Below are 11,514 nucleotides of genomic sequence, written 5' to 3' on the forward strand. Positions count from 1 at the left end.
CAACCCAAGAAATGCTGCAGCTGCTTAAGGTTGGAGGGAACTGGCCAGTTGAACACGGCGGTAACCTTGGCGGGATCCATCTGCACCTGACCTTGTGCAATCACGTAACCAAGGAAGTTCACTGTGGATACATGAAATTCACACTTTTCAGCTTTGACATACAACTTATTTTGGGCAAAAGCAGAGCTGATTAAGGGCAGTGGGTACTTGTTCTGAATACTGATGTTATTTAGGCTACGAAAGTCAATGCAAGGGAAATAAGCTGGTCCAGATCCGAAAGGTTCCTCCCGGGAGACTAATTCATTCTTTACATCATCATAAAGGGATTTCTGAAACACACCTTGAAGAGCCTCTTTGTTCCACCCACTTTCTGCAGCAAGAATCCAGAACTCAATGGCCAGCTCAGCAACACTGCAGGAGCCCTGGTGGAGAGAGAGGAGACATCCAGCTGCATCCTTATCATAGATAGGTTGGTCAAAAATTTTACGCATCTCTGTTTTTCCCACACCATAGCATTTTTAATTGTTAGCCATTTAACAAGGATTTATCTACATCAGTGCATGTCTCTCTGTGGCCCAGAGAAACAAACCATAACCTGAGAGAAACCAAGCAGGGTCCGCTATGTGTCATTTGCTCTTCCTTGTCTTCTACATGCAGCCAAACTACTTTCATAGAGATAGATTATATAAGACTGTGGGCTCCCTGTTGCTACAGGTTACCAGGCTGTGATGAGACAAGCAGAAAAAACTCAGACAAAAATCATGGTTCATCTCCTATATCAATAGAAGAAAAACAAATCTTCATTTGCTAAGTGACCCTGTTGGCTGGCTGTGCCCTCGCAGCTGGCCATCGCAGTAATATGATTGGTTCAGCAGGACGGGGCCATTGCACAAATGTCACAGGATTGATTGGATTATGTGTACAATAGTGTAATTGTACGGTGTACAGATAAAATAGTGAGAAGCTCTGGGAGCTACTGGTCAGCTTGCCAGTTACTGTAGTTCACCAACTAACCCTGTGGGTCACTCCATCACCAAGCTTCTAGAACCAAACATTTGGGAAATATTTTTGCCGTGCCACTTTTTGGTGTGATGTGACTGGGCCTTTCGTCGTGGATCAGTACTTGTCAGAGGTGAATTTAGTGATTTTGGGGACCCCAAGTAAACACAGGCATGGGGCCTTCCTCATGCCTTATTTTCTGCCTGTCCATAATTGAGCTTATTGGTATAAAGGAGGCTATGGATTGCCATTGATGCAGTCAGTTACCTTGTTTTTTCCTCTGCTTCCCTGACATGAAGTGGTCGCTGGACCTGTCAGTGATTAAAAATAAATAAATACATTCACTCCAGTACTGTACTGGAGTATATTCTATGTTCTATTTTATGCCACTTTATACTTCTACTCCACTACATTTACCATCATTTAGGCTACCATCAATGAAACTAAACCATTCCTGCAGATGTTTCATATTAAAAGCCCTCCAGCAGCTCAAAGGGCATCATCCCTCCCTTTCCTTGTGGGACTTTTAATAACATCTGTGGGAAGTGTTGGGTTTAACTGACAGTAGCTTAACAGCAATAAAAAAAGGGAAATACACAGTAATAATATGGACATCTGCCAAATATTATAGCCCTGCCATCGATAATTTTAAATGAATATGTAAACCCAGGATTTGATTGAATGAACATCCTTCTTCTGACTTCGGAACACCTAACAGGTTAGGACACCCTTGGTTTTACTCCTAGAACTAAAGGTAGGACCAAATATGTGTTTTGGCTAGTTACAGGACTGATTTCCTACTCTGAAACTTGATATATAGGGCCCTAGTCTGAAACCGTTCAAACACATACACAAACATAGACATACAAACATATACACACTGACATGCAAAAACAAGCATGCTGATGCTGATATCCCCACAGAAAAGCCACTTAGCACTTAAAAGCCTAATTATCAATGTGCCTCTTGAAAACTGTGGAAGCGTATAGGGGACTATATTAAAATGATAATGTAAACTTGGAAATGAAAATGTAATTCCATAATAGCATTGTAATTTTGCACATATGTATGTTATTTGAGTAAAAATGAAAATAATTTAATTTCCATTTTCATTTCCACATACTCTTATGGGTGTTATGACCATATTAAAACGTGAAAATGGAAACCCTGTTTGACATTTAATATTAAACATATATATTAATATTAAAAGTCGTACCCCCGCTGTACAATGGACAATATTCAAATGTTAATTCAAATTTGAAAATACAATATAAACAATGTAACCTTATTTTCCATTTATGCAAGCATTATTTATGTCACAATTAAAAACTTATTGAAAATGAAATGAAAACGGCATTTGACATTTAATTTTCAAAGACTTAACCTGCTGTACAGTGGACAATATTCAAATGCAATAAGCAAAACAGCGCCCCCAGTCTACTGCGTTTACATTTACAAGTCACTATGCTCTTTTGGGGTCAACATGAAAATGAAAATTAAATCTGGCAGTCCTCTCATCAAGGCGGGACTTCAGTTAGGACGTCACTTCCTTGTTCAGTGACTTGATCCATTAACATCCAATGATCCATTTTGGTTAAACTGGATAATATTTTATGCAGAAAATATTTTCTGGTTTTCTCTCTTATGTCATCCAGGTGCTCTGCCTCTGATTTACTGTGAGTTTCCTGCTGACTGATTGCATTTTCATTTTCATGTTGACCCCAAAAGAGCATAGTGACTTGTAAATGTAAACGCAGTAGACTGGGGGCGCTGTTTTGCTTATTGCATTTGAATATTGTCCACTGTACAGCGGGGTATGACTTTGAACATTAAATGTCAAACAGCTTTTCCATTTTGATTTTAATATAGTCATAGAACGGCCATAGTTTACATTATCGCTTTAATATACGCTTCCATAGAAAACAACCCAACCCATGATACACACACACACACACACACACACACACACACACACACATAGAGGAAGGGGAATTATGACAGGGCTAATTTCACTCTCATGGAAACAAATACTGTAGTACAAAAACCTGTTGGAGCGGTAAAGGAGGAGGGATGAGGTACACACACTTCCACTTTTTGCATCAGAAGGGTGAGAGCACTCCATAGTGAGATGTTCAGCTTTCCTGCTGTGTTTGCGGAACAGAAGGAGAAAAAGACAAACAAAAGACAGAATTGGGTCCAGGAAGCAGTGACAGCAAGTAAGGACACTGCTGATTTAATCTGTTTTGAACAGACAAGCAGCCTTTCACTAAATGCTATTTATAAGCAGAGGGCAAAAGATGACATGCGCACACTCACACACACACACACACACACACACACACACACACACACACACACACACACACACACACACACACACACACAGTCATAGCCTCTCTCCCTGTCCCAGGTAGGACTGGGACATACCAATTTTCCTGTCACCCCAGCTGGGTCACAGCCCTGTTTTAGCTCTCAGCGCTTTGCTGAAATTAAAAATAAAAACGCGAGCGGCAGCAGGACTTCGACTTCTGAGGACCTATGAGGTGGTTTCTGCATGCCAGCAGGACAATAACATACAAAACTAGTGATAGTTTAATTCTTAAGCAAGATATTCAGCATTTGGAAAAATACAGATATTCATCCATAACTTGAAATTAAAGGAGTTTAGTTTCTCCCTATCATTCCTTTTTATTCTATAACCTTAGTCACTAAGAATCACAAGTGGCTAACCGCATGTCCTCATCACTAGTGGTAATGTAGACCAGCAAGGATCAGATGTTTTTTTCCCACTTCCTAGTAGTGGTATCTGTCCATGCAAATATTTGTGTTTTTATGTGTCCAGGTTTTGAGATATCTGTCTCTACGATTTCTGTTTCCACCACAATACAATGGAGGTGAATAGAATTTAATGTGTGCTTCTCACAGCATTAAAATTTGATATTTTAAAAAGTTAAACAGCAACACCATTTTCCAGAAACCTTTCCAAAGATCCTCTGTATAATTTGCTGTTTTCTACCAAAGAAATAGTCCATATGAAAACTGTCCACAGTGAAGGATTATCCATAATGTAAGACCATGCTCAGACATTAGCATGACCCCGGGTGAGCTCTAAAAAAAAATAAAAACGAAGGTTTGCCCAGAAAGAAAAAAAAAGTTGAATCTGGCTCAACTTTTGCTACAACATAATGCAATGTCATCCAGTCGTCCTGCACTGGCCAAGTAGGTTGATCACTTTGTGATGTAAACACTAATGTATACCTGCCGATTATTGAGCGGAGGATAAAATGATTGTCACTGTGACAACTTTCATGACTAGCAAAATCCTGTCTCATAATATTACAAACTGCTGTGCTATTATTAAACCTCCACTAACAATTTTTTTTGGTCTTTTGAGTGCAGCAGAAACGAGCTGTAAACAACACTGACAAATCGCTTTTGAAGTTGTCGAGGCGAACATGTTAGCAAACAGTTGCCTCTTCCAGGTTTGGTCTCCACCAGCTTCTGAGGGAAATATCTGGCTCTTTAGCTGGTCTCTAACTATGTCTGTCTGCTATTTGGTGCTGAGCAGGTAGCGTACATTCAGGGTGGCTGTAGCTCAGTAGGTAGAGCGGGTTGTCCCCTGATCTCACGGTTGGTGGTTTGATTCCCAGCTCCTTCTGTCCATACATCAATGTGTCCTTGGGAAAGACACTGAACCACAATTTAATAGTCACGTCACGCATGGTAGCTGTCGTTGCTGTGTGTGTAAATGGCAAAAATTGTAAAGTGACGACTACGACTGCTCCCAAAATGTGTCAAAAAAGGTATTTTCATGGTTCTTGACTTCCTTATGTAAAGTCTGCATTTAATATGATGGTAAAAGTCTAATTTCTTATTGTCTTATTGAATTTATGTTGCATGTGTATGAAGCTCCTGCTTTGCACAGCCAAGTGTTTTATTACAATAAACCCCATTAACTGAGCCTACTTGACTATCATTATTCAGCTTACAAGTTATGTATTTTTGGTTTAATTAATTGCTTCAAATAAACTCAAATAAACTCTTAAGTGCAAATAAGGAAGCACAATTCAATGAATTGTCCTGAGAGAGAAAATTATTTAATTCACTTAACGTGCTACCGGCTGCGCATATAGATACAGCGGCCGGTAGCGCCTTCAAACTTCGCTGAATTTTTGTTTTAATCTGTTTTTTTTCTTCATTGAATGATGTCTGATTGGATTTATTTTAAAAAGCGAAGTCAAAATTGTTTAAATCGACTGGAACAGGAGATTTTGACTATGGCAACGGCTGCGCATGGCAGATGCTGCAGCCTGTAGCTCCTTCAAACTCCTCTAGCTACATTCTTGTTTTTCATCTGTTATTTTTTGAATTTGTATTTTTCGGCTTTATTGTTGAAACACGTATTACCTATGACAGTAATACATCATCGTCGTTATCGGAAAAGGAAGCTGGAGTTTGGATTAAAGAGCAGCGGACCTTGAGCCAGATCAACCGGACCAGGCACGCACGATGGTGGGTGCTGTGATCACCCTAGGGGGACAGGAAAGAGAACCGGGATAGGAGCCATGCTGGCCCAGCTTGGATTTAAGGCTGCTCCTAGCTAATGTCCGGTCTGGACGAAATGGGATTCAGGCTGGCCAAGCAACAGGAAATCTGATGCTGTTGTGCCCACATCTTTACAGAGACGTGCTCCATCAACATCCCTGATCAAGCACTTGATGGGGGGACCATGTTTAGAATTGACAGAGTGCAAGACAAAATATATAAATACAATACTTATGGCCAGGGCTGTACTGGGACAAAATATCGTCTTGTGCTATCAAGGGTACCCTTAGCTTATAATTTGAATAATATTATATATATATATTATATAAAATAAACCAATGGGACACTGCCCCAAGGTGCGCTGGCTTACTGGGAAAATGCACCCTATGCCAGATTACCAGTCCAGCCCTGCTGATGGCAAGACATATCATAGGAATATTTTGAGACATTACAGTGACATTAAAATTTCATGAAACAATGTAAAGTAGATCAAGCTCACTATTAAGTCACTACTAGAACTACCCAATATGTTATAGGAATATTATACAGAGCTCAAAATGATAAGATTGTGAACTTGTGCTCTGAAATGGCATGGCTCTATGGATGGCAATGTCAGTCTGTCAGGCAGTCAGTCCACCACTTTGGTCCAGGTTGAAATATTACAACAGCTATTTGATGGGTTGCCATGAAATTTGCACAGCCATTCATGGTCCCCAGAGGATGAATCTTAATTACTTTGGTGATCGCCTGACTTTTCCTCTAGCACCATCATGAGGTTGAGATTTGTGGGTTTTAGAGAAATATCTGGACAGCTACTGGGTGGATTCCCATGAAGTTTGGTTCAGACATTCATGTTCCTCTCAGGATGAATAGTAATTACAATAGTAGTAGTAACTTCTGACTTTTCATCTAGTGCCTTCAACAGATCAAAATTTAAAAATTTGTCCAATAATTTGTTTTATGACCAAATACCTATATGAAATTGATCACAGTACGGATTGTCTCTGTACTTGTCTTGTTAGATCTTAGTGCTGCGTTCAACACCATTGATCATCATCACATCCTATTACAGAGACTGGAAGATGTAATTGGCATCAAAGTCTTTCTGAATACTCAAAGCACTTCAACTACATATCACATTCACACACTGATGGCAGATCTGCTCATCAAAGTAACTAACTCAATCATACACACCGAAGGAGTTCAGCATCTTGCCCAAGGACACTTCGACATGTGGGCTGGGGGAAGCCGGGATCATACCGCCAACCTTCCGATTGGTGGACGACCCTCTCTACCACTAAGCTACAACTGCCCACACTAAGCTGGTTTAAATCCTATCTATCAGATCTGAGTTTGTACATGTTAACGGTGAGTCCTCCGTGCACGCCCAAGTTAGTTCCACAAGGACCGATTCTATTCACCTTATATATGCTTCCTCTAGGCAATATTATTAGGAAACACTCCATAAACTGTAATTGTTATCCCGATAATACCCAATTATATCGATCAAGCCAGATGAAACTAACCAGTTAGCTAAACTTCAAGCATGCCTTAAGGACATTAAGACCTGGATGACCTGCAACTCTCTGATGTTAAACTCTGACAAAACTGAAGTTATTGTACTTGGCCCCAAACACCTCCGAGACACATTATCTAAAGATATAGTTACTCTAGATGGCATTGCCCTGGCCTCCAGCAGCACCGTAAGGAACCTCAGAGTTATCTTTGATCAGGATTTATCCTTAAACTCCCACATGAAACAAACTTCAAGGACTGCCTTCTTTCACCTACGCAACGTTGCAAAAATCAGTCACATCCTGTCTCAAAATGATGCCGAAAAACTAGTGCATGCATTTGTTACTGTTATTTATTAGGTTAGAATATTGCAATTCTATATTATCCGGCTGCCCGAATAAGTCCCTTAAGACTCTCCAGTTGATCCAGAATGCTGTACTGACAAGAACTAGTAAAAGAGATTATATTTCTACAATATTAGCCTCTCTGCACTGGCTCCCTGTAAAATCCAGAATAGAATTTAAAATCCTTCTCCTCACCTACAAAGCTCTTAATGGTCAGGCACCATCTTATCTTAAAGATCTCATAATACCTTATTACCCAACTAGAACACTGCGCTCCCAGGATGCAGGGTTCCTAGAGTCTCCAAAAGTAGAATGGGAGCCAGAGCCTTCAGTTATCAAGCTCCTCTCCTGTGGAATCAGATCCCAGTTTGGGTTCAGGAGGCAGACACCATCTCCACATTTAAGAGTAGGCTCAAGACTTTCCTCTTTGATAAAACTTATAGTTAGGGCTGGCTGAGGTGAGTCCTGAACCATCCCTTAGTTATGCTGCTATAGGCCTAAACTGCCGGGAGACTTCCCATGATGCACCTCTTTTCTCTCAGAATCAGAATCAGAAATACTTTATTGATCCCCGAGGGGAAACTCTTTTGTTACAACAGCTCACTATCATGTCAGTGCACACAGGAATAGAAGTACTAAGCAAAAAATATAATAATTTATTTCCTGACCTGTATTATAGTTTAAGTACCAAGTGGGTATAAGTATAAAATTAAAATAAGTGTGAAGTACAAAGTGGGTTGACCGGTTGATGATAATAATACAGTATAAAGTAATAGTGCATGAACTGTCAAGTTAAGTGTAGCTTATTAAGATTATAGGATATTGCACAGCAGTAATAGAAGTATGAATAAATAACAATAAATAGGGAATTTAAACTGAAAAGAGGATATTGCACAGGAGTATTAACACAGAATATTGCACAATTATGTCAAGTATTTCAGGGATGTTAATGATCAATGTCCAGTTTAATGACTCTCCCATAGTTCTGTGCTTTCTCTTTTCTCTCCTCTCTCCTTCTGTCACTTTCAGCAGGTATTTCTGTCTCCGGAGCTGCAGAGTCTGGATCTCTGGTTGTGAGCCACCTGTTCCCCCCGTGTTCCTGCTCGACAACTGCTATTACATTTGTTGTTATTGGGTTTGTTACTAATAGTGACGTTATTTTTCCTATAGCTGTCATTCCTATTATAATTAATTTATTAATATTAACACTACAATTACAATTCTATTTAAAAAAATTCTAGGTGGTATTTGCATTGTGCCTCCCTCAGAGTTGCTATTGCTGCTAGCCAGTCAAGTTGAACCTACTCTGTAGGAATGGTAATAATTTGGAATACCACGTATTCAATGCAATCTGGTCAAGCTGTCAACTGTTAATCTAAATGCTGCTTTTTAATTAAGACATAGAGAGTTTATACCTGGCTGTTACTGCTGTGCAGTTCAGCATGAGTCAGAAATAGAGCCTGAGATAGAGCCAAAGCGTGCCACCAGCCCTGTGAAACATCACCCCTGTACTGACAGTAAGACAGATGCTAGCTCAGGCTAACTTACTTTTCTTGCAGTTAAATAGGCACACTTGGATTTGTTAGCAACAGCAGCAAACTCAATACTCCTGAACTCAGTAATAGCCAGACATCCTGCTATTAGCTGAGAAAATCCTAAATTCTAATTGGACTCCTTGGTAGTATTTTGTCAGCAAGATTACTAGTGCAAAACACTAGCTCAGGACACACCACATTTTGACACACAACTATTCATTCACGTGTCCTATTCATTTTAGGGGCCACACAAATTTACATTAGTAACCTTCCTGTTCTCACTAACCAGATGAGCTAACTCAGCTAACTCTGAGGAGAACAGAATGGACTCGCCAGCTGATGGAGCAGCAACCTCGTTTTCCCTCCCACGGACTGGTAACGTAACAACTGGTCATAACACAGAGTAACAGTGTATATGGCTAAGCATAGGACTGTTTAACTTTTGTATATGTAACATTACTGATGCTGTGATTCAGGTAGGGCAGGTTTCGTTATTAGCAAAAGATATCACAGATATTTGTGAATATTAATAGAATTCTTAATATTATCAAAATTACGAATATGGATAAATAATTATAGGGCACCAAACTGGGATCAGGGACCAATAACCAAATGTGAAAAACAGTCTCCAAGGTGGCTAATATTTAAAGTACTACCTTACATTAAAAATGGTGGACAGTTAAGGGTAAATCCGAGCACTGACCGTCACAACAAGCTGTTATTACAACACATACAAAATAACCAGAGGCAACTGCTCTTTAAAGGTACAATAGAGTTTATTTAACCTTAGCACCGATTAATAATCAATAACTTCAGTCAACAACCATTATTGTCTATTCTAAACACAATAAGTATACAACAATCAGCAAGCATGTAGAGCAGGCCAACTCAATTGGCGGCCCACGGATCGCAATCTAAATATTAATTCAGGTGGCGAACCCTGAACTTCCTGTATTATCCTATTGGGTCTGGAAATGTGTCCTCTATCTTCCAGACACAGCAGTTTGGGACAACCACCCTATTCCCCTGGCCTAAACGACCACACTGCCACAAAACAAACTGTCTGTCATGTACCTGCAGTTGGTGCATGTGCACCATGGGGGAAGTCCACTGTCCGGGATGTGTGGACCAGGACTTTTCATCAGAAAATGTGATTAAATCGAAGATCATCCCAGGCTTTTATTAATCTTCACAGGGAGCCGGTCCTTCTGCTGGCTGGACAGGGCCTGCAGATTGGCCTGTGAAAGGAACAGAAACAACACTACTGAAAACATAGTTTGGTGACTTACTGCCATTAGTGCATTATATGCTATATCTGCTGTCTGTGCTACATGGAGTTCCTCCATTCTCTCCCAGTCCTGAGGATCAATTTGGTCTCTGGCACCTGGTCTGCCCACTCCTTCTACCCATCCCGTGCACACCTCCCCACCCCCTGTGGACACGTATGCGTGCACACGCATTTACAAAGGTTCATTTCACATGTAGAAGTGGGGTAATATCTGTTCATCTTAGCAGACCACAATCAGTATTTCTTCTTGGATCATTTGTGGTTGGGGTATGTAAGGCCAAAGCATATCTGGCGATCCAGTCAGGCTGACACCATGTTATCACCATCTCTGTTACACAGTTTCTTTCATTTTGTAAAAACATACAATAACATGATACCACACACATAAAAGTTCTATGTGCTTGTCTCTATTATAGACTAAATGAACAAATAAACTCACTTCTTTTCTCCTAATGTTTTGTTCTACTAGCCCCTCCACCCTGATGCCAACCCCTGCTGTATTTACTTGTTTGCATAAAGCAATACTCTATGTTATTACTCAATATAAAATTATGAAAATTTTACTTTGGAAAAAAAGTAGTGTGTCCTATGTTTTTGGTAGTTGCTATGCTCTGAAGAAAACAGAAAGCGATCAGGTTGTCTTTGCGACAGCAAAATTTGGAACAAATGAAATGATTGGCTGGCCTACCTGCCTGTCTGCCTGTCTACCTGCATGCACTCATTGCACATGAAAATGTGTTTTGGGGGAGTGGCTTTGGAGGGAGGCCTGGAGGGAGGGGGTGGTATTTTTTCAGTTGGATACTTTCAAACTCTTGCTAGTTTCTCCAACGTTACCTACCTGAGCTTTAACATAAGCACTTGCAAATCATCCAACTAGGAGCCTAATGCAAACTTATTGTACAACGAAGGTAAGGTTGTGCACGTAAGTTTATTCCCATCTTCCGTAAGGAACAAATATCATATTCTCATATATAATATTACAACACAAAGGATGAATATATAAAAGGGGCCAGGTGAACGAGAGGGAAAGACATCTAATTACTGCAGGCTCTGAATGGGAATGAACCTCGTATGTGTGTAATGTGTCACTAGAAGCCTGTCAGTCCAATGAGAGGTGATGCAGCATCCAGCAATTACAGCGAGAATTTTACACAAAACCATCTTATTTAAAAAGCAAAAACAAACAGACATTACTTCTGAGGTACACTTGGATGGTGGATGTTCTGAATTTGAGAACTAAGTGAGTGTAAGTGGTTAGCTTGTTAAAGAGATAATGTCAATGGAAATA

At 40.1% G+C, this 11,514-nt stretch overlaps 1 long non-coding RNA gene across 1 annotated transcript; it reads left to right on the plus strand.

Moving 5' to 3' along the window:
• The first annotated feature begins 8,410 nt into the window (after positions 1 to 8,410).
• LOC122871179 lies at positions 8,411 to 10,598 on the plus strand. Its single transcript, XR_006376809.1, has 3 exons — positions 8,411 to 8,538; positions 9,228 to 9,313; positions 9,933 to 10,598. It is a non-coding gene; the product is annotated as an uncharacterized LOC122871179 (long non-coding RNA).
• The last annotated feature ends 916 nt before the right edge of the window (positions 10,599 to 11,514 follow it).

Source organism: Siniperca chuatsi, linkage group LG23, assembly GCF_020085105.1.
Source record: "Siniperca chuatsi isolate FFG_IHB_CAS linkage group LG23, ASM2008510v1, whole genome shotgun sequence".
In the NCBI taxonomy this organism is placed as follows: domain Eukaryota; kingdom Metazoa; phylum Chordata; class Actinopteri; order Centrarchiformes; family Sinipercidae; genus Siniperca; species Siniperca chuatsi.